Source organism: Dunckerocampus dactyliophorus, chromosome 4 (genome assembly GCF_027744805.1).
Source record: "Dunckerocampus dactyliophorus isolate RoL2022-P2 chromosome 4, RoL_Ddac_1.1, whole genome shotgun sequence".
In the NCBI taxonomy this organism is placed as follows: Eukaryota; Metazoa; Chordata; class Actinopteri; order Syngnathiformes; family Syngnathidae; genus Dunckerocampus; species Dunckerocampus dactyliophorus.
The window spans coordinates 32,109,052-32,131,769 of NC_072822.1; the positions used below are offsets into that span (position 1 = coordinate 32,109,052).

The 22,718-nt window shown below is 49.7% G+C and overlaps 7 non-coding genes and 2 pseudogenes across 7 annotated transcripts; 5 read left to right on the top strand and 4 right to left on the bottom strand.

The window, feature by feature from the left end:
- Nucleotides 1-1,012: 1,012 nt before the first annotated feature.
- On the top strand, nucleotides 1,013-1,203 carry LOC129180572 (U2 spliceosomal RNA). The gene has a single exon (XR_008570200.1). It is a non-coding gene; the product is annotated as a U2 spliceosomal RNA (small nuclear RNA).
- Nucleotides 1,204-3,172: 1,969 nt separating this feature from the next.
- Nucleotides 3,173-3,336, bottom strand: LOC129180560 (U1 spliceosomal RNA). Its single transcript, XR_008570191.1, has one exon. It is a non-coding gene; the product is annotated as a U1 spliceosomal RNA (small nuclear RNA).
- Nucleotides 3,337-4,714: 1,378 nt separating this feature from the next.
- LOC129180576 (U2 spliceosomal RNA) lies at nucleotides 4,715-4,905 on the top strand. Its single transcript, XR_008570204.1, has one exon. It is a non-coding gene; the product is annotated as a U2 spliceosomal RNA (small nuclear RNA).
- Nucleotides 4,906-6,874: 1,969 nt separating this feature from the next.
- On the bottom strand, nucleotides 6,875-7,038 carry LOC129180582 (U1 spliceosomal RNA). Its single transcript, XR_008570210.1, has one exon. It is a non-coding gene; the product is annotated as a U1 spliceosomal RNA (small nuclear RNA).
- Nucleotides 7,039-8,416: 1,378 nt separating this feature from the next.
- LOC129180669 (U2 spliceosomal RNA) lies at nucleotides 8,417-8,591 on the top strand (annotated as a pseudogene).
- A 2,418-nt stretch (nucleotides 8,592-11,009) lies between these two features.
- LOC129180662 (U2 spliceosomal RNA) lies at nucleotides 11,010-11,219 on the top strand (annotated as a pseudogene).
- A 1,979-nt stretch (nucleotides 11,220-13,198) lies between these two features.
- On the bottom strand, nucleotides 13,199-13,362 carry LOC129180561 (U1 spliceosomal RNA). The gene has a single exon (XR_008570192.1). It is a non-coding gene; the product is annotated as a U1 spliceosomal RNA (small nuclear RNA).
- A 1,378-nt stretch (nucleotides 13,363-14,740) lies between these two features.
- On the top strand, nucleotides 14,741-14,931 carry LOC129180577 (U2 spliceosomal RNA). Its single transcript, XR_008570205.1, has one exon. It is a non-coding gene; the product is annotated as a U2 spliceosomal RNA (small nuclear RNA).
- Nucleotides 14,932-16,910: 1,979 nt separating this feature from the next.
- Nucleotides 16,911-17,074, bottom strand: LOC129180531 (U1 spliceosomal RNA). Its single transcript, XR_008570164.1, has one exon. It is a non-coding gene; the product is annotated as a U1 spliceosomal RNA (small nuclear RNA).
- Nucleotides 17,075-22,718: the final 5,644 nt, after the last annotated feature.

Sequence of the window (22,718 nt, forward strand, 5' to 3'; positions counted from 1 at the left end):
CGCAGCTAGTTTCCACGCAATCTTCTGACGCCGGAGCAATGCATTATGGGAATGCGTTCTGTATTATGCCGCGTCGGCGCTCTCCCGCCATCACATGCACAAGCCAAATGACACTGAAATACTTTTGTAGTTGCTCATACTGGCGATAGGATTAATAAGGACAGTACTCTCGTTATGTCAAAGAGTGAGGCTGTGTTGCACATTCCACTCTTGTGGCTTCATTCTGAGCAAAGACAGCGACAGCAAGTGGCATAGTCCAGTTGCTGCAGGCATTCCACGGGGAGACTGGAGTACTGAGTCCACGTCACTGTTTCAAACATATTCACATTGGACTGTGGCCTCCATTGTTTGCTTACCGAGGAGTATTCTGATGTGGCTGAGTGAAATCCGTTTATTGCCGCTTCATGCATAGACCGACGTGCACCGCATGAGCTTCAATAACGAATGGGTCACGAAACACTGGTTTCATATTATGGCTGCAAAACAACACAGGTGCATCTTTTTATTGTTTACAATGTGCGCGCGGGGTTGTCGTTTGGCATCAAAAGTCTTTGGTTCGTTATCTTTCGTGCTTCCAAATAAGTCTCGGAAACGATAGCTCAATTTCAACAGTTGAATGTACCAGGAAGAATGATACACAGCTGCGGGGACTCGTCTTCTAAGCGGGTGCAGGAGCAAGTCCGAGGCACTTCTGGTCAGACGTCTTTTACCTAGCTTATACCTCCTGTCCTATGCCTCTATGTGTGCCCCGGTGGTCTTAGCTGCTTGGAGCCGGTCGATAATGAGTGTGCAAAAGGGTGTGGAAAAGAAAAGCCAAGGCCGAGTGAAAAGATACAGCGAGTCCACAAGTCTGCTCCGGTCACACTATCTAACATGTGCCAAGAGAGGCGCCTATATGTAACTACATCTAACAGCGTGTTGACGTTTGAGGTCGTCGTGAGTCAGTGTGTGCAACCGGGACTTTAGCTTGTTTTGTCAGAAATGACATGCTCCCCTCTGAGCTTTCAATGCTATCGCTTCTCGGCCTTTTGGCTAAGATCAAGTGTAGTATCTGTTCTTATCAGTTTAATATCTGATATGTCTCCTATCTGGGGACCAAATATTAAATTGCTTTTTGGTACAGGGAGCTGAGCTCGGGGCTTGCGCCGTCCGCTCCACGCATCGACCTGGTATTGCAGTATCTCCGGGAGCGGTGCACTTCTCCTTCTCATGTTGACAGCAAAGGCAGGTCGTTTGACAGCATCCGGCATGTTTTGCCCGATACCGTGCGATGCTCACCAGAGACCAATGAAAGTGTTTACGTTTGGTGCCACCCGAGCAGGTGGCGGTACGCTGTGGAAAATATGCCCTGCGACAGTGTCTGCGCCCTCCGTGGACCCTCTTTGCCTTCCCAGCAGCATCAACACCTTACAAAGGGAGCACAATGCATAAAGCAGCGTGTTCTCCGGCCATGCCTCCTGCACTCTTCCACCGGCTCCTGATACTCGGGTCTCTTGCGCACTTCCCAGGGGCCAGCGGGTGTCGCAGTGATCGACAGCTGGGTGGAATCTGACAAAATGGTCTCGTCTGGTGGAAGCCTTCCGAGTTTCCTCGACAAACCAACCAAGTAAGGGACCGCGGCTTTCCGCCCTCTGTTTTGCTTCTCGCGGTCAGGTGTCGTGGCCCTTCCTTTGCTGGATTTGACATAGAGCCACTTTGGGATAGCCACAGGTGGTTAGAGCCTGTAAAATGCGTGTCTGCTCCTTCGGTTAGGGCTATTTTCTGCTCTGTTGTTTGCGGCTCTGACAGCTCCTAGCTTGGGTTCCAGTGTGCGAAGGCGGTACAAGTGTAGGAACGGGCCAGCGCGGGTAGGTTTACCGTAGACCTCAATGTTGAGGCTTCCATCCATCCCCGGCCGCACTTCACAGTCCGAAGATTGGCAAACCCGCGTGTCATCCACACATCGGAAGCAGTGGCTGTCTTTAGTTCCTGTGCAGGATCCCCGTAGTTTTCTTTCCACGTCTTCCATGTACACGATAGCCACAATGGGTGAGAGCGGTGAGCCCACGGCAGAGCCATGTCTTGGCCTGTAGAAACACATACGGAATTGCAAGCATGTGCCCTTACAGCACATTTGCAGGAAATCATATACTTGCTCTGGAGTGAGGTTGCTTGTGTCTTGGAGGCTGGAGTGCTACTGTTGCCCTTCTTCTGCCAGTGTCTATTGCTGCAGTGGTGGAGATACGTGTAAACGGGGAGGTGATGTCGACTCATACCAGGGTCTCTTCCGGAGATAACCTGAGGGTCTGAATCTCATTAGTGAAGTCTGTGGAGCTGTGGACATGGGGTGGGGTACTGCCAAGCAGTGGGGCCAGAATGGTGGCTGGGTATTTGGCAATACTGACCGTGGAAGAGTCGAATCTGCTGGCAACAGGCCTGAGTGGACCTCCCGCCTTGTGAATTTTGGGCAGTCCGTAAATGCAAGGTGTGGCTTCTCCGGGATGCAGGCGGTAGGTAGCACGTGTGACACTCTACACCGTCCTCTTTTTTCCCAGCCTCTGAAGACATTCCGTGATCTTCTTGTATTCACCGGTGGGATTGCTCTTCGGTCGTTCGTGTTCAGTGTCGTCACCGAGCAGAGCCGTTAGGTTGGCCTTGCGAGCTGCGGTTTTGAGGATGACTCTGCATCTTCCCTTGTCTCCTGGTAAGCTCGCGGTGTCATGGTTCTTCTTCAAGGGTCTCGCTGCTTTCCTTACTTTCCTTCCTTCCTCCAAGACAGGAAGATCGGAAGCAGTTACCATGGCGCTGGGAAGGCTGCTGACGAGAACGACAGCAATTTGATCTGCTTCGGCTTCAGGTCGATGGTTGTTTCCGACGACCGAATTGGTTGCTGTGTTGAGGTCCACTGTGGGGAGCGGTTCCGGTGTGCCGGTAAAGTTGAGTTCACTTGGCCGACACAGCTTTCTCTGTCCGGGTGAGAATGCTACTGGAGAAATTCTTATTTCACTTTTCCCGCCTGAGTGCAGGCGAGCCTTATTGCTGGGTGGTTGTCATCCGTGGTCGTACAGACCTTCCCAGTAGGCGTTGGAAGTTCTGGGCTCGTCATTCCCCGCTCTTGCGCAAACGGGGATGTGGCCGCAAGCCCAGAAGCTTTGCGCAAGACTGCACCTGCAAGTTGTTTTAAACACGCCATCAGGGGAGAGCGCGAACGCAGTCCCCCACTATCACAAATTATGCAGTCGAGATTCCCACATTTGGGGAATTCGCAGGGGTCAGCTCAACCCATGTGCAATGGCTGAGCCTCACCCTGGGTGAACCACCTTCTTGATCATGGTATCTCCCCTGCCAGGTAAGTATGAGTTGGACGAGTCTCACTCAGACGAGACTCTCACACACGCAGCATGCTAAGTGGTGGTGTCATCGGCTGCTTCACAACAAACACACGCACTGGACCTGTGTCCAAGTTCAGCATCTGCCATTGCGCTCGACGGACGCCACACGTTCGGAGGCACCTCCTACAGCCACGACCGGCCTTGTGATTTTGGACGCTCTAGCCTTCTGGACACTTCCCGGTGGCGTCTCGCCTTCACATCTTTCCCCTGACGCCGCCGTCTCTGCGGTCCAAATGTCAGAAAGTAGAGCAAAAGTGAAGGGCAACAGACAAAGGAAATGTGACATTGTTGTTACCAGAGTTGTTACTTCATTAGCCAGAAGTTTGAGTGCCGCAGCTAGTTTCCACGCAATCTTCTGACGCCGGAGCAATGCATTATGGGAATGCGTTCTGTATTATGCCGCGTCGGCGCTCTCCCGCCATCACATGCACAAGCCAAATGACACTGAAATACTTTTGTAGTTGCTCATACTGGCGATAGGATTAATAAGGACAGTACTCTCGTTATGTCAAAGAGTGAGGCTGTGTTGCACATTCCACTCTTGTGGCTTCATTCTGAGCAAAGACAGCGACAGCAAGTGGCATAGTCCAGTTGCTGCAGGCATTCCACGGGGAGACTGGAGTACTGAGTCCACGTCACTGTTTCAAACATATTCACATTGGACTGTGGCCTCCATTGTTTGCTTACCGAGGAGTATTCTGATGTGGCTGAGTGAAATCCGTTTATTGCCGCTTCATGCATAGACCGACGTGCACCGCATGAGCTTCAATAACGAATGGGTCACGAAACACTGGTTTCATATTATGGCTGCAAAACAACACAGGTGCATCTTTTTATTGTTTACAATGTGCGCGCGGGGTTGTCGTTTGGCATCAAAAGTCTTTGGTTCGTTATCTTTCGTGCTTCCAAATAAGTCTCGGAAACGATAGCTCAATTTCAACAGTTGAATGTACCAGGAAGAATGATACACAGCTGCGGGGACTCGTCTTCTAAGCGGGTGCAGGAGCAAGTCCGAGGCACTTCTGGTCAGACGTCTTTTACCTAGCTTATACCTCCTGTCCTATGCCTCTATGTGTGCCCCGGTGGTCTTAGCTGCTTGGAGCCGGTCGATAATGAGTGTGCAAAAGGGTGTGGAAAAGAAAAGCCAAGGCCGAGTGAAAAGATACAGCGAGTCCACAAGTCTGCTCCGGTCACACTATCTAACATGTGCCAAGAGAGGCGCCTATATGTAACTACATCTAACAGCGTGTTGACGTTTGAGGTCGTCGTGAGTCAGTGTGTGCAACCGGGACTTTAGCTTGTTTTGTCAGAAATGACATGCTCCCCTCTGAGCTTTCAATGCTATCGCTTCTCGGCCTTTTGGCTAAGATCAAGTGTAGTATCTGTTCTTATCAGTTTAATATCTGATATGTCTCCTATCTGGGGACCAAATATTAAATTGCTTTTTGGGACAGGGAGCTGAGCTCGGGGCTTGCGCCGTCCGCTCCACGCATCGACCTGGTATTGCAGTATCTCCGGGAGCGGTGCACTTCTCCTTCTCATGTTGACAGCAAAGGCAGGTCGTTTGACAGCATCCGGCATGTTTTGCCCGATACCGTGCGATGCTCACCAGAGACCAATGAAAGTGTTTACGTTTGGTGCCACCCGAGCAGGTGGCGGTACGCTGTGGAAAATATGCCCTGCGACAGTGTCTGCGCCCTCCGTGGACCCTCTTTGCCTTCCCAGCAGCATCAACACCTTACAAAGGGAGCACAATGCATAAAGCAGCGTGTTCTCCGGCCATGCCTCCTGCACTCTTCCACCGGCTCCTGATACTCGGGTCTCTTGCGCACTTCCCAGGGGCCAGCGGGTGTCGCAGTGATCGACAGCTGGGTGGAATCTGACAAAATGGTCTCGTCTGGTGGAAGCCTTCCGAGTTTCCTCGACAAACCAACCAAGTAAGGGACCGCGGCTTTCCGCCCTCTGTTTTGCTTCTCGCGGTCAGGTGTCGTGGCCCTTCCTTTGCTGGATTTGACATAGAGCCACTTTGGGATAGCCACAGGTGGTTAGAGCCTGTAAAATGCGTGTCTGCTCCTTCGGTTAGGGCTATTTTCTGCTCTGTTGTTTGCGGCTCTGACAGCTCCTAGCTTGGGTTCCAGTGTGCGAAGGCGGTACAAGTGTAGGAACGGGCCAGCGCGGGTAGGTTTACCGTAGACCTCAATGTTGAGGCTTCCATCCATCCCCGGCCGCACTTCACAGTCCGAAGATTGGCAAACCCGCGTGTCATCCACACATCGGAAGCAGTGGCTGTCTTTAGTTCCTGTGCAGGATCCCCGTAGTTTTCTTTCCACGTCTTCCATGTACACGATAGCCACAATGGGTGAGAGCGGTGAGCCCACGGCAGAGCCATGTCTTGGCCTGTAGAAACACATACGGAATTGCAAGCATGTGCCCTTAAGGCACATTTGCAGGAAATCATATACTTGCTCTGGAGTGAGGTTGCTTGTGTCTTGGAGGCTGGAGTGCTACTGTTGCCCTTCTTCTGCCAGTGTCTATTGCTGCAGTGGTGGAGATACGTGTAAACGGGGAGGTGATGTCGACTCATACCAGGGTCTCTTCCGGAGATAACCTGAGGGTCTGAATCTCATTAGTGAAGTCTGTGGAGCTGTGGACATGGGGTGGGGTACTGCCAAGCAGTGGGGCCAGAATGGTGGCTGGGTATTTGGCAATACTGACCGTGGAAGAGTCGAATCTGCTGGCAACAGGCCTGAGTGGACCTCCCGCCTTGTGAATTTTGGGCAGTCCGTAAATGCAAGGTGTGGCTTCTCCGGGATGCAGGCGGTAGGTAGCACGTGTGACACTCTACACCGTCCTCTTTTTTCCCGGCCTCTGAAGACATTCCGTGATCTTCTTGTATTCACCGGTGGGATTGCTCTTCGGTCGTTCGTGTTCAGTGTCGTCACCGAGCAGAGCCGTTAGGTTGGCCTTGCGAGCTGCGGTTTTGAGGATGACTCTGCATCTTCCCTTGTCTCCTGGTAAGCTCGCGGTGTCATGGTTCTTCTTCAAGGGTCTCGCTGCTTTCCTTACTTTCCTTCCTTCCTCCAAGACAGGAAGATCGGAAGCAGTTACCATGGCGCTGGGAAGGCTGCTGACGAGAACGACAGCAATTTGATCTGCTTCGGCTTCAGGTCGATGGTTGTTTCCGACGACCGAATTGGTTGCTGTGTTGAGGTCCACTGTGGGGAGCGGTTCCGGTGTGCCGGTAAAGTTGAGTTCACTTGGCCGACACAGCTTTCTCTGTCCGGGTGAGAATGCTACTGGAGAAATTCTTATTTCACTTTTCCCGCCTGAGTGCAGGCGAGCCTTATTGCTGGGTGGTTGTCATCCGTGGTCGTACAGACCTTCCCAGTAGGCGTTGGAAGTTCTGGGCTCGTCATTCCCCGCTCTTGCGCAAACGGGGATGTGGCCGCAAGCCCAGAAGCTTTGCGCAAGACTGCACCTGCAAGTTGTTTTAAACACGCCATCAGGGGAGAGCGCGAACGCAGTCCCCCACTATCACAAATTATGCAGTCGAGATTCCCACATTTGGGGAATTCGCAGGGGTCAGCTCAACCCATGTGCAATGGCTGAGCCTCGCCCTGGGTGAACCACCTTCTTGATCGTGGTATCTCCCCTGCCAGGTAAGTATGAGTTGGACGAGTCTCACTCAGACGAGACTCTCACACACGCAGCATGCTAAGTGGTGGTGTCATCGGCTGCTTCACAACAAACACACGCACTGGACCTGTGTCCAATTTCAGCATCTGCCCTTGCGCTCGACGGACGCCACACGTTCGGAGGCACCTCCTACAGCCACGACCGGCCTTGTGATTTTGGACGCTCTGGCCTTCTGGACACTTCCCGGTGGCGTCTCGCCTTCACATCTTTCCCCTGACGCCGCCGTCTGTGCGGTCCAAATGTCAGAAAGTAGAGCAAAAGTGAAGGGCAACAGACAAAGGAAATGTGACATTGTTGTTACCAGAGTTGTTACTTCATTAGCCAGAAGTTTGAGTGCCGCAGCTAGTTTCCACGCAATCTTCTGACGCCGGAGCAATGCATTATGGGAATGCGTTCTGTATTATGCCGCGTCGGCGCTCTCCCGCGATCACATGCACAAGCCAAATGACACTGAAATACTTTTGTAGTTGCTCATACTGGCGATAGGATTAATAAGGACAGTACTCTCGTTATGTCAAAGAGTGAGGCTGTGTTGCACATTCCACTCTTGTGGCTTCATGCTGAGCAAAGACAGCGACAGCAAGTGGCATAGTCCAGTTGCTGCAGGCATTCCACGGGGAGACTGGAGTACTGAGTCCACGTCACTGTTTCAAACATATTCACATTGGACTGTGGCCTCCATTGTGTGCTTACCGAGGACTATTCTGATGTGGCTGAGTAAAATCAGTTTATTGCCGCTTCATGCATAGACCGACGTGCACCGCATGAGCTTCAATAACGAATGGGTCACGAAACACTGGTTTCATATTATGGCTGCAAAACAACACAGGTGCATCTTTTTATTGTTTACAATGTGCGCGCGGGGTTGTCGTTTGGCATCAAAAGTCTTTGGTTCGTTATCTTTCGTGCTTCCAAATAAGTCTCGGAAACGATAGCTCAATTTCAACAGTTGAATGCACCAGGAAGAATGATACACAGCTGCGGGGACTCGTCTTCTAAGCGGGTGCAGGAGCAAGTCCGAGGCACTTCTGGTCAGACGTCTTTTACCTAGCTTTTACCTCCTGTCCTATGCCTCTATGTGTGCCCCGGTGGTCTTAGCTGCTTGGAGCCGCTCGATAATGAGTGTGCAAAAGGGTGTGGAAAAGAAAAGCCAAGGCCGAGTGAAAAGATACAGCGAGTCCACAAGTCTGCTCCGGTCACACTATCTAACATGTGCCAAGAGAGGCGCCTATATGTAACTACATCTAACAGCGTGTTGACGTTTGAGGTCGTCGTGAGTCAGTGTGTGCAACCGGGACTTTAGCTTGTTTTGTCAGAAATGACATGCTCCCCTCTGAGCTTTCAATGCTATCGCTTCTCGGCCTTTTGGCTAAGATCAAGTGTAGTATCTGTTCTTATCAGTTGCTGTGATCTTTATGCAACTAAAAATACAAAGCCTGAAGCTATTTTAGAAGTTTTAGGTTTTATTGAAAAATCAGTGAGCGAAAATGTGCTTTTAAAACAGGATTTTACTCTCAAAGAGTTAAATAAATGCGTCGTGGCTTTTAAGAAGGGGAAGTCCCCAGGTGAGGATGGGCTCCCCTTGGAATTTTATTTAACTTTTTGGGATATTTTAGCACCAGAGTTACTCGCTGTTTTTAAGGAATTTGAACAAAGTAGCCGACTACCTGACAGTTTTAGAGTAGGGATAGTGACACTCCTTTATAAGACAAAAGACAAGACCGATCTTAAAAATTGGAGACCTATTACCCTTTTAAACTGTGACTGCAAAATTTTTAGTAAACTTTTAGCGACACGTATGTCCATGTTTTTAGATGACTTGATTGACCCGGATCAAACCTGTGCCATCCCAGGGAGGAAGATCACAGACAGCCTCATGCTGATTCGTGACACCATCTGTCTTGCGAGAGACAGAAACATTCGGTTAGTAGTCCTAAATTTAGACTTTGAGAAAGCCTTTGATCGGGTCTCGCACCAGTACCTTTTCAGGGTACTGCAAAGAATGGGTTTTCCGGAAAGATTCGTAGCGTGGGTGGGACTGCTGTACCGGGATATTACCAGCAAATTTGTGGTAAACGGGAATCTGACAAAAGCAGTCCAAATTAACTGCGGTGTCCGTCAGGGATGCCCGTTATCTGCCCTCCTGTATGTTTTATGTATAGAACCTCTGGCACAGATTTTGAGAAGGGACAGATGGATTAAAGGGGCGACTATTCCAGGGGGACTCGTACCAAAATGTATTTTATATATGGACGATTTGAACATTTTATGCACGGATATTTTATCTGTTAAAAGAGCACTGGACCTGACTGACTTTTATGGACGGGCCTCTGGGTCAAAACTCAATAGAGAAAAGACCCAAGCCCAGTTTTATGGACCCTGGACGGAATCGGAGAAGACGGGACTTCCCCTGACTGTGACACAGACTGACCAAAAAATACTGGGAATTAAATTTGGCAAGGACGGGGGAGGTGAAACAAATTGGGGCGACGTGGTAGGGAAAGTTAGGCAAAGACTGGGGTTTTGGGGACTGAGACAGCTGACCCTGGAAGGAAAGGTTTTAATCATAAAAGCTGTGATTTTACCTTTGCTTTTATTGATCAGCTCTGTTTTTACCCCCAAAAGAAACGTTCTTTTAGACCTGGACCGAGCCATTTTTTACTTCCTTTGGGGCTCCAAGTGGGAGAGAGTGAGGAGAGAAGTCATGAAAAAATCAAAAGGAAAAGGAGGAAAAGGAGTGCCAGACCTCCAAATATTCCTTGGAGCGAGATACACGTCCCTACACCTGATGAGTGCGATGAGCCCATCCAGTAATCCCAAAACAAAAGCGCTGGCACGATACTGGATGGGCTCCTACTTAAGATGGCTCAAACTGATCCCCTTAGATCAAACTGTACCTGTTTCCTTTAATTTACCACCAGCATATGCTTTTATAAGGACCTTTTTAAGACATTTTAATCTGGAAAAAGAAACTTTTGACGTTTTAAAAAATCATCGCTCTGTCGTTTCTGTTGTGCAGGAGCGGGATCCAGTGAGTCCAGTGCGCGGGCTCGCACTTGGCGAGCCCACAGATGTTTGGCGCAACGTCAACCACCCGGCTCTCCCAAACAGACTCCGGGACCTGGCATGGATGGTGGCCCACGAGGTCCTCCCAGTCAGGTCCGTTATGCACTCCCGAGGAATGGCAGCAAACTCAACTTGTCCCCGACCGGGTTGTGGCGCCCCTGAGACGGTGAGGCATCTCCTCTGGGAGTGCAGTGCTGCCAGAGACCTGTGGGCGACAGCCGGCGACCTAAATTTCCCGGACTTGCCAGCAAGGGAGGTCCTAAACGCACAGCTCGTGCTCTATGGGGCGAGCCACCAGAAGTTAAACTGCAAGGAGTTTGAAAAGCAGTGGCTCGCCCTCGCCGCCATCAAAGACGCCATCTGGACCTCCCGCAACTTGCTGGTAAGGAGGCACAGACAGACCCCCCCCGTGGCTGTGATCCGAATGGCTGCAGCGACTCTGACAGCTGCAAGCGGCGGGCCAAGGACACAGTCACAAAGAAGAGTCGTCTGTGCCCACCCGGAGGTGGCACCCGGAGCTTCACAGCAAAGGTCTCGGCAGCGACGGCCTGGCTCTCCGGGAGAGGAAGGAGGGAGAAATGAAGAAGGATGAGGGCCTCGGGACGTCCTGGCAGCGTCCTGGAGAATTACTGTCTGGGAGAGTGGGGTGAACTCACTATTGATCAGGACTCACTGCACTCCTGTGCAACAGACGACACTGAAGCTTATTATGACTTTTTAAAATGGTCTGTACAAATTTTACACATTTTGCTGCCTGCAACACTTTTAATTTTAATTTTACAGAATTTTTACTGATTTTATTTTTACTTAAATTATTGGTGTTGTAAATAATTGAATTTTAAAAGGCATCTTTAAAAAAATGTTTTGAAATGTAGTAAATTTTTTGTAACAGTGACAATAAACACGTTAAAAAAAAAAAAAAAAAAAAAAAAATCTGTTCTTATCAGTTTAATATCTGATATGTCTCCTATCTGGGGACCAAATATTAAATTGCTTTTTGGGACAGGGAGCTGAGCTCGGGGCTTGCGCCGTCCGCTCCACGCATCGACCTGGTATTGCAGTATCTCCGGGAGCGGTGCACTTCTCCTTCTCATGTTGACAGCAAAGGCAGCTTCACGCAGGTCGTTTGACAGCATCCGGCATGTTTTGCCCGATACCGTGCGATGCTCACCAAAGACCAATGAAAGTGTTTACGTTTGGTGCCACCCGAGCAGGTGGCGGTACGCTGTGGAAAATATGCCCTGCGACAGTGTCTGCGCCCTCCGTGGACCCTCTTTGCCTTCCCAGCAGCATCAACACCTTACAAAGGGAGCACAATGCATAAAGCAGCGTGTTTTCCGGCCATGCCTCCTGCACTCTTCCACCGGCTCCTGATACTCGGGTCTCTTGCGCACTTCCCAGGGGCCAGCGGGTGTCGCAGTGATCGACAGCTGGGTGGAATCTGACAAAATGGTCTCGTCTGGTGGAAGCCTTCCGAGTTTCCTCGACAAACCAACCAAGTAAGGGACCGCGGCTTTCCGCCCTCTGTTTTGCTTCTCGCGGTCAGGTGTCGTGGCCCTTCCTTTGCTGGATTTGACATAGAGCCACTTTGGGATAGCCACAGGTGGTTAGAGCCTGTAAAATGCGTGTCTGCTCCTTCGGTTAGGGCTATTTTCTGCTCTGTTGTTTGCGGCTCTGACAGCTCCTAGCTTGGGTTCCAGTGTGCGAAGGCGGTACAAGTGTAGGAACGGGCCAGCGCGGGTAGGTTTACCGTAGACCTCAATGTTGAGGCTTCCATCCATCCCCGGCCGCACTTCACAGTCCGAAGATTGGCAAACCCGCGTGTCATCCACACATCGGAAGCAGTGGCTGTCTTTAGTTCCTGTGCAGGATCCCCGTAGTTTTCTTTCCACGTCTTCCATGTACACGATAGCCACAACGGCTGAGAGCGGTGAGCCCACGGCAGAGCCATGTCTTGGCCTGTAGAAACACATACGGAATTGCAAGCATGTGCCCTTAAGGCACATTTGCAGGAAATCATATACTTGCTCTGGAGTGAGGTTGCTTGTGTCTTGGAGGCTGGAGTGCTACTGTTGCCCTTCTTCTGCCAGTGTCTATTGCTGCAGTGGTGGAGATAGGTGTAAACGGGGAGGTGATGTCGACTCATACCAGGGTCTCTTCCGGAGATAACCTGAGGGTCTGAATCTCATTAGTGAAGTCTGTGGAACTGTGGACATGGGGTGGGGTACTGCCAAGCAGTGGGGCCAGAATGGTGGCTGGGTATTTGGCAATACTGACCGTGGAAGAGTCGAATCTGCTGGCAACAGGCCTGAGTGGACCTCCCGCCTTGTGAATTTTGGGCAGTCCGTAAATGCAAGGTGTGACTTCTCCGGGATGCAGGCGGTAGGTAGCACGTGTGACACTCTACACCGTCCTCTTTTTTCCCGGCCTCTGAAGACATTCCGTGATCTTCTTGTATTCACCGGTGGGATTGCTCTTCGGTCGTTCGTGTTCAGTGTCGTCACCGAGCAGAGCCGTTAGGTTGGCCTTGCGAGCTGCGGTTTTGAGGATGACTCTGCATCTTCCCTTGTCTCCTGGTAAGCTCGCCGTGTCATGGTTCTTCTTCAAGGGTCTCGCTGCTTTCCTTACTTTCCTTCCTTCCTCCAAGACAGGAAGATCGGAAGCAGTTACCATGGCGCTGGGAAGGCTGCTGACGAGAACGACAGCAATTTGATCTGCTTCGGCTTCAGGTCGATGGTTGTTTCCGACGACCGAATTGGTTGCTGTGTTGAGGTCCACTGTGGGGAGCGGTTCCGGTGTGCCGGTAAAGTTGAGTTCACTTGGCCGACACAGCTTTCTCTGTCCGGGTGAGAATGCTACTGGAGAAATTCTTATTTCACTTTTCCCGCCTGAGTGCAGGCGAGCCTTATTGCTGGGTGGTTGTCATCCGTGGTCGTACAGACCTTCCCAGTAGGCGTTGGAAGTTCTGGGCTCGTCATTCCCCGCTCTTGCGCAAACGGGGATGTGGCCGCAAGCCCAGAAGCTTTGCGCAAGACTGCACCTGCAAGTTGTTTTAAACACGCCATCAGGGGAGAGCGCGAACGCAGTCCCCCACTATCGCAAATTATGCAGTCGAGATTCCCACATCTGGGGAATTCGCAGGGGTCAGCTCAACCCATGTGCAATGGCTGAGCCTCGCCCTGGGTGAACCACCTTCTTGATCGTGGTATCTCCCCTGCCAGGTAAGTATGAGTTGGACGAGTCTCACTCAGACGAGACTCTCACACACGCAGCATGCTAAGTGGTGGTGTCATCGGCTGCTTCACAACAAACACACGCACTGGACCTGTGTCCAAGTTCAGCATCTGCCCTTGCGCTCGACGGACGCCACACGTTCGGAGGCACCTCCTACAGCCACGACCGGCCTTGTGATTTTGGACGCTCTGGCCTTCTGGACACTTCCCGGTGGCGTCTCGCCTTCACATCTTTCCCCTGACGCCGCCGTCTCTGCGGTCCAAATGTCAGAAAGTAGAGCAAAAGTGAAGGGCAACAGACAAAGGAAATGTGACATTGTTGTTACCAGAGTTGTTACTTCATTAGCCAGAAGTTTGAGTGCCGCAGCTAGTTTCCACGCAATCTTCTGACGCCGGAGCAATGCATTATGGGAATGCGTTCTGTATTATGCCGCGTCGGCGCTCTCCCGCGATCACATGCACAAGCCAAATGACACTGAAATACTTTTGTAGTTGCTCATACTGGCGATAGGATTAATAAGGACAGTACTCTCGTTATGTCAAAGAGTGAGGCTGTGTTGCACATTCCACTCTTGTGGCTTCATGCTGAGCAAAGACAGCGACAGCAAGTGGCATAGTCCAGTTGCTGCAGGCATTCCACGGGGAGACTGGAGTACTGAGTCCACGTCACTGTTTCAAACATATTCACATTGGACTGTGGCCTCCATTGTGTGCTTACCGAGGACTATTCTGATGTGGCTGAGTAAAATCAGTTTATTGCCGCTTCATGCATAGACCGACGTGCACCGCATGAGCTTCAATAACGAATGGGTCACGAAACACTGGTTTCATATTATGGCTGCAAAACAACACAGGTGCATCTTTTTATTGTTTACAATGTGCGCGCGGGGTTGTCGTTTGGCATCAAAAGTCTTTGGTTCGTTATCTTTCGTGCTTCCAAATAAGTCTCGGAAACGATAGCTCAATTTCAACAGTTGAATGCACCAGGAAGAATGATACACAGCTGCGGGGACTCGTCTTCTAAGCGGGTGCAGGAGCAAGTCCGAGGCACTTCTGGTCAGACGTCTTTTACCTAGCTTTTACCTCCTGTCCTATGCCTCTATGTGTGCCCCGGTGGTCTTAGCTGCTTGGAGCCGCTCGATAATGAGTGTGCAAAAGGGTGTGGAAAAGAAAAGCCAAGGCCGAGTGAAAAGATACAGCGAGTCCACAAGTCTGCTCCGGTCACACTATCTAACATGTGCCAAGAGAGGCGCCTATATGTAACTACATCTAACAGCGTGTTGACGTTTGAGGTCGTCGTGAGTCAGTGTGTGCAACCGGGACTTTAGCTTGTTTTGTCAGAAATGACATGCTCCCCTCTGAGCTTTCAATGCTATCGCTTCTCGGCCTTTTGGCTAAGATCAAGTGTAGTATCTGTTCTTATCAGTTTAATATCTGATATGTCTCCTATCTGGGGACCAAATATTAAATTGCTTTTTGGGACAGGGAGCTGAGCTCGGGGCTTGCGCCGTCCGCTCCACGCATCGACCTGGTATTGCAGTATCTCCGGGAGCGGTGCACTTCTCCTTCTCATGTTGACAGCAAAGGCAGCTTCACGCAGGTCGTTTGACAGCATCCGGCATGTTTTGCCCGATACCGTGCGATGCTCACCAAAGACCAATGAAAGTGTTTACGTTTGGTGCCACCCGAGCAGGTGGCGGTACGCTGTGGAAAATATGCCCTGCGACAGTGTCTGCGCCCTCCGTGGACCCTCTTTGCCTTCCCAGCAGCATCAACACCTTACAAAGGGAGCACAATGCATAAAGCAGCGTGTTCTCCGGCCATGCCTCCTGCACTCTTCCACCGGCTCCTGATACTCGGGTCTCTTGCGCACTTCCCAGGGGCCAGCGGGTGTCGCAGTGATCGACAGCTGGGTGGAATCTGACAAAATGGTCTCGTCTGGTGGAAGCCTTCCGAGTTTCCTCGACAAACCAACCAAGTAAGGGACCGCGGCTTTCCGCCCTCTGTTTTGCTTCTCGCGGTCAGGTGTCGTGGCCCTTCCTTTGCTGGATTTGACATAGAGCCACTTTGGGATAGCCACAGGTGGTTAGAGCCTGTAAAATGCGTGTCTGCTCCTTCGGTTAGGGCTATTTTCTGCTCTGTTGTTTGCGGCTCTGACAGCTCCTAGCTTGGGTTCCAGTGTGCGAAGGCGGTACAAGTGTAGGAACGGGCCAGCGCGGGTAGGTTTACCGTAGACCTCAATGTTGAGGCTTCCATCCATCCCCGGCCGCACTTCACAGTCCGAAGATTGGCAAACCCGCGTGTCATCCACACATCGGAAGCAGTGGCTGTCTTTAGTTCCTGTGCAGGATCCCCGTAGTTTTCTTTCCACGTCTTCCATGTACACGATAGCCACAATGGCTGAGAGCGGTGAGCCCACGGCAGAGCCATGTCTTGGCCTGTAGAAACACATACGGAATTGCAAGCATGTGCCCTTAAGGCACATTTGCAGGAAATCATATACTTGCTCTGGAGTGAGGTTGCTTGTGTCTTGGAGGCTGGAGTGCTACTGTTGCCCTTCTTCTGCCAGTGTCTATTGCTGCAGTGGTGGAGATAGGTGTAAACGGGGAGGTGATGTCGACTCATACCAGGGTCTCTTCCGGAGATAACCTGAGGGTCTGAATCTCATTAGTGAAGTCTGTGGAACTGTGGACATGGGGTGGGGTACTGCCAAGCAGTGGGGCCAGAATGGTGGCTGGGTATTTGGCAATACTGACCGTGGAAGAGTCGAATCTGCTGGCAACAGGCCTGAGTGGACCTCCCGCCTTGTGAATTTTGGGCAGTCCGTAAATGCAAGGTGTGACTTCTCCGGGATGCAGGCGGTAGGTAGCACGTGTGACACTCTACACCGTCCTCTTTTTTCCCGGCCTCTGAAGACATTCCGTGATCTTCTTGTATTCACCGGTGGGATTGCTCTTCGGTCGTTCGTGTTCAGTGTCGTCACCGAGCAGAGCCGTTAGGTTGGCCTTGCGAGCTGCGGTTTTGAGGATGACTCTGCATCTTCCCTTGTCTCCTGGTAAGCTCGCCGTGTCATGGTTCTTCTTCAAGGGTCTCGCTGCTTTCCTTACTTTCCTTCCTTCCTCCAAGACAGGAAGATCGGAAGCAGTTACCATGGCGCTGGGAAGGCTGCTGACGAGAACGACAGCAATTTGATCTGCTTCGGCTTCAGGTCGATGGTTGTTTCCGACGACCGAATTGGTTGCTGTGTTGAGGTCCACTGTGGGGAGCGGTTCCGGTGTGCCGGTAAAGTTGAGTTCACTTGGCCGACACAGCTTTCTCTGTCCGGGTGAGAATGCTACTGGAGAAATTCTTATTTCACTTTTCCCGCCTGAGTGCAGGCGAGCCTTATTGCTGGGTGGTTGTCATCCGTGGTCGTACAGACCTTCCCAGTAGGCGTTGGAAGTTCTGGGCTCGTCATTCCCCGCTCTTGCGCAAACGGGGATGTGGCCGCAAGCCCAGAAGCTTTGCGCAAGACTGCACCTGCAAGTTGTTTTAAACACGCCATCAGGGGAGAGCGCGAACGCAGTCCCCCACTATCGCAAATTATGCAGTCGAGATTCCCACATTTGGGGAATTCGCAGGGGTCAGCTCAACCCATGTGCAATGGCTGAGCCTCGCCCTGGGTGAACCACCTTCTTGATCGTGGTATCTCCCCTGCCAGGTAAGTATGAGTTGGACGAGTCTCACTCAGACGAGACTCTCACACACGCAGCATGCTAAGTGGTGGTGTCATCGGCTGCTTCACAACAAACACACGCACTGGACCTGTGTCCAAGTTCAGCATCTGCCCTTGCGCTCGACGGACGCCACACGTTCGGAGGCACCTCCTACAGCCACGACCGGCCTTGTGATTTTGGACGCTCTGGCCTTCTGGACACTTCCCGGTGGCGTCTCGCCTTCACATCTTTCCCCTGACGCCGCCGTCTCTGCGGTCCAAATGTCAGAAAGTAGAGCAAAAGTGAAGGGCAACAGACAAAGGAAATGTGACATTGTTGTTACCAGAGTTGTTACTTCATTAGCCAGAAGTTTGAGTGCCGCAGCTAGTTTCCACGCAATCTTCTGACGCCGGAGCAATGCATTATGGGAATGCGTTCTGTATTATGCCGCGTCGGCGCTCTCCCGCGATCACATGCACAAGCCAAATGACACTGAAATACTTTTGTAGTTGCTCATACTGGCGATAGGATTAATAAGGACAGTACTCTCGTTATGTCAAAGAGTGAGGCTGTGTTGCACATTCCACTCTTGTGGCTTCATGCTGAGCAAAGACAGCGACAGCAAGTGGCATAGTCCAGTTGCTGCAGGCATTCCACGGGGAGACTGGAGTACTGAGTCCACGTCACTGTTTCAAACATATTCACATTGGACTGTGGCCTCCATTGTGTGCTTACCGAGGACTATTCTGATGTGGCTGAGTAAAATCAGTTTATTGCCGCTTCATGCATAGACCGACGTGCACCGCATGAGCTTCAATAACGAATGGGTCACGAAACACTGGTTTCATATTATGGCTGCAAAACAACACAGGTGCATCTTTTTATTGTTTACAATGTGCGCGCGGGGTTGTCGTTTGGCATCAAAAGTCTTTGGTTCGTTATCTTTCGTGCTTCCAAATAAGTCTCGGAAACGATAGCTCAATTTCAACAGTTGAATGCACCAGGAAGAATGATACACAGCTGCGGGGACTCGTCTTCTAAGCGGGTGCAGGAGCAAGTCCGAGGCACTTCTGGTCAGACGTCTTTTACCTAGCTTTTACCTCCTGTCCTATGCCTCTATGTGTGCCCCGGTGGTCTTAGCTGCTTGGAGCCGCTCGATAATGAGTGTGCAAAAGGGTGTGGAAAAGAAAAGCCAAGGCCGAGTGAAAAGATACAGCGAGTCCACAAGTCTGCTCCGGTCACACTATCTAACATGTGCCAAGAGAGGCGCCTATATGTAACTACATCTAACAGCGTGTTGACGTTTGAGGTCGTCGTGAGTCAGTGTGTGCAACCGGGACTTTAGCTTGTTTTGTCAGAAATGACATGCTCCCCTCTGAGCTTTCAATGCTATCGCTTCTCGGCCTTTTGGCTAAGACTGCGGTCACCTCCTACGGGTGGGGAATTGTATGCTTTTGTGGCATAGGATTCTGCCAGTCATTGGGAGGACATTCTTGGCACTTTACAGTGCATTATAACTTTATTGTTTTCACAGCAACTAAAGGTAAGTAAATTTTTTCTAATTGGTTTTTAGTTATTTATCTGTTGTTTTAATTGTATTTATTGCATACTTTTTTTCATTTTAGCTGGTGGTGCCTCCATCATGTCGGCTAGCCATGCCGGTATGCGGAGGCACCACAGCATGCGTTTTACACTCAAGCAAGTGGATGGTGAAGAAGTTGGAATGTCCAGACTGGACTTTTCCCGGAAAATCATCCAACAGACCCTGAAATTCAAACCGGAAGATCTGAATTGCATTTTGACACTGCCTTTTCACAAAGGCTTTGATGTAAGTTTTCAGTCTGCTGCAACTCTGAGAGATTTTTGGCAAAGGTATGAGGATGCTAAACCCCAGTTGTCTGTGTTCAATGTGGAAAAACTGACTGACAATGCTGCTAAAACTGTTATTGTCCGAATGTTTAATGAGACAGTGACCGCAGACGACATTTGTTTTTGGCTGGGAAGATATTGCACGGTTAAAGGCCAGGCTATGAAGGTGAGAGACGAAGACGGCATCTGGAATTGTGCCTGGAGGGTCCCCATCCAACAATGGCAGGACCCTCAGGGCTTCCAGGGCCTGAAACATCTCCCATCGATGATAGTTCTGGGAGAAAACCGAGGCTACATACACTACCAGGGTCAGCCCAAGCTCTGCCGCAAGTGTGGAGAGCACGGGCACCTGGCAGAGGCATGTCAGCAGACTGTGTGTCGAAAATGTAGAGAAATTGGTCACACTTTTGAACAATGTACCAATGGCAGAAGGTGCAACCTCTGTGGAGATTCAAATCATCTCTTCAGAGACTGCCCAAAATCATTTGCCAACAAGCTGAAGGCTGGGAAAGGAAAACAAAATGAGGAAATAGGAGAGGAAAATGTGAGGGCCCAAAAGGCCTCTGAAACTGTTGAAAATTCAAATCTCCCGCCAAAACCTGTGATTGGAGGAGAGGAATCAGGTGAGGCGGGAGAGAGGGCGGAGCCTACAGAAGCCCAGGAAACCACGACTCAAAGTGGCCTGTTGCCAAGTGAGGGGTGCACTCACCTGGACAGCAGCCAAGAAATATCAGAGAGTGTGGAAGAAGACACCATTCCAAATGCCCAAAAGGCCAAAAGACTTGCTTCAGAGCTGTCTTCTGACTCCTCTCTATTATCAGAAAAGAGGGGAAGGCCAGAGGTCCTCTCAGACAGTTCTATGGAGGAGCCGCGGGTCTTCCCCTCAGGCTCACCAAATGAACTGTCCTTTTTAAATATCGTTTTGCAGTCAACCCCAAGGGCGAAAAGGACTTTGAATGATAGACTCCAGGAAAGACCGACACCCAGACGCCGACAGGGAAGGGAGCCCCTCCCCCTCCAGCCCTCACCATCTGGAGTGAAGGAGGAGCTTCATTCACAAGATATTTCTTAGTCACAGTTTAAATTTTAAGTTGTTTTTTTATTCATTTATTTATTTATTTATTTTTTTAGGCCCTTTTAGTTGTTTATTGGTTTTAAAAAAAAAAAAAAAAAAAAAAAAAAAAAAAAATCATACTTGTGACTCTCACCTTCTCCACCATTAATGTGAGAAGTGTGAAGTCGAAAGTTAGAGCTCAGAGTGTTTTATCCTTCCTTCAAACTTTTAAGTCAGATGTGTTTCTATTACAAGAATGTGGTTTACCCTTTTTAAAAAGCTACAAACAGTGGGAGGAAATGTGGCCACAAACATCCTTATGGAGCGGGTCAAATGAGAACAAAAATGACGGAGTGGCCATTTTAATCAACAACCCCCACGTTACGGTGAAGGGGAGCACCGTGGTGAGAGAGGGACGAGCACTATCAGCACACTTGACTTTTATGGGACAGGATTTTAACCTCTTAAATATTTATGGTTTTAACGAAAAAAATGAAAGGTATGATTTTTTAGAAAACTTGCAGTCCCACATGTTAGGCCGGGTACCTATAGTGGTGGGGGGGGATTTTAATTGCATTTTAAGCAGGAAAGACAGAAGGGGGGCGGGAGAAGATTTTAAAGTTGATAAAACATCGGTTTTATTACAAGCCATGAGTAGGGATTTCAAACTGCACGATTGTTATAAAGCCATGCATCCTAGAGAGGAGGGCTTCACCTGGTTCAGTGGCGACAGCACCAGAGCCTCTCGCATAGATTACATATTCACACGGGATTGGCCACCTACTGATGCTAGATTGACCCCTGTCTTTTTCTCTGATCACCTGATTCTCTCCTGCACTCTCTCACTCCCCTCGGGTGTGGTAGTGGGAAGAGGTCCGTGGAAACTGAATTGCTCCCTGCTGGAAGATCAAGACTTGGTCAGTCAGTACAGGGAGCGGTTCAAGGACTGGCAGACCCTTCAAGACTTGCATGTTTCACGAGCACAGTGGTGGGAAATGGTGAAGTTAAGGACCCGGCTTTTCTTTCAACAAGCAGGACGGAAAAAATCTTACAAAGAAAAAAGATACATGATAGGACTGCAAAAACGCTTACAACGTTATTTTAACTTAACACTAAAAGGGCTGAATTTCAAGGAAGAAATCAAGCAGGTAAAAAATGAAATGGCTACTCTAGCAAAAATCAAAAGTAAAGGTGTTATCTTAAGGAGCAAGGAAAAAGAAATAGAAGAAGGGGAAAAATGCACCCGCTATTTCTTTAAAAAAATCCTAAGCAAGCCAGGAGGTATTTTAAAATTACAAAATAAAGAAGGGCGCATAGTGGAAACAACAACTGAAATAAATGAAACAATAGAACGCTTTTATCAAGAACTCTATGCAACTAAAAATACAAAGCCTGAAGCTATTTTAGAAGTTTTAGGTTTTATTGAAAAATCAGTGAGCGAAAATGTGCTTTTAAAACAGGATTTTACTCTCAAAGAGTTAAATAAATGCGTCGTGGCTTTTAAGAAGGGGAAGTCCCCAGGTGAGGATGGGCTCCCCTTGGAATTTTATTTAACTTTTTGGGATATTTTAGCACCAGAGTTACTCGCTGTTTTTAAGGAATTTGAACAAAGTAGCCGACTACCTGACAGTTTTAGAGTAGGGATAGTGACACTCCTTTATAAGACAAAAGACAAGACCGATCTTAAAAATTGGAGACCTATTACCCTTTTAAACTGTGACTGCAAAATTTTTAGTAAACTTTTAGCGACACGTATGTCCATGTTTTTAGATGACTTGATTGACCCGGATCAAACCTGTGCCATCCCAGGGAGGAAGATCACAGACAGCCTCATGCTGATTCGTGACACCATCTGTCTTGCGAGAGACAGAAACATTCGGTTAGTAGTCCTAAATTTAGACTTTGAGAAAGCCTTTGATCGGGTCTCGCACCAGTACCTTTTCAGGGTACTGCAAAGAATGGGTTTTCCGGAAAGATTCGTAGCGTGGGTGGGACTGCTGTACCGGGATATTACCAGCAAATTTGTGGTAAACGGGAATCTGACAAAAGCAGTCCAAATTAACTGCGGTGTCCGTCAGGGATGCCCGTTATCTGCCCTCCTGTATGTTTTATGTATAGAACCTCTGGCACAGATTTTGAGAAGGGACAGATGGATTAAAGGGGCGACTATTCCAGGGGGACTCGTACCAAAATGTATTTTATATATGGACGATTTGAACATTTTATGCACGGATATTTTATCTGTTAAAAGAGCACTGGACCTGACTGACTTTTATGGACGGGCCTCTGGGTCAAAACTCAATAGAGAAAAGACCCAAGCCCAGTTTTATGGACCCTGGACGGAATCGGAGAAGACGGGACTTCCCCTGACTGTGACACAGACTGACCAAAAAATACTGGGAATTAAATTTGGCAAGGACGGGGGAGGTGAAACAAATTGGGGCGACGTGGTAGGGAAAGTTAGGCAAAGACTGGGGTTTTGGGGACTGAGACAGCTGACCCTGGAAGGAAAGGTTTTAATCATAAAAGCTGTGATTTTACCTTTGCTTTTATTGATCAGCTCTGTTTTTACCCCCAAAAGAAACGTTCTTTTAGACCTGGACCGAGCCATTTTTTACTTCCTTTGGGGCTCCAAGTGGGAGAGAGTGAGGAGAGAAGTCATGAAAAAATCAAAAGGAAAAGGAGGAAAAGGAGTGCCAGACCTCCAAATATTCCTTGGAGCGAGATACACGTC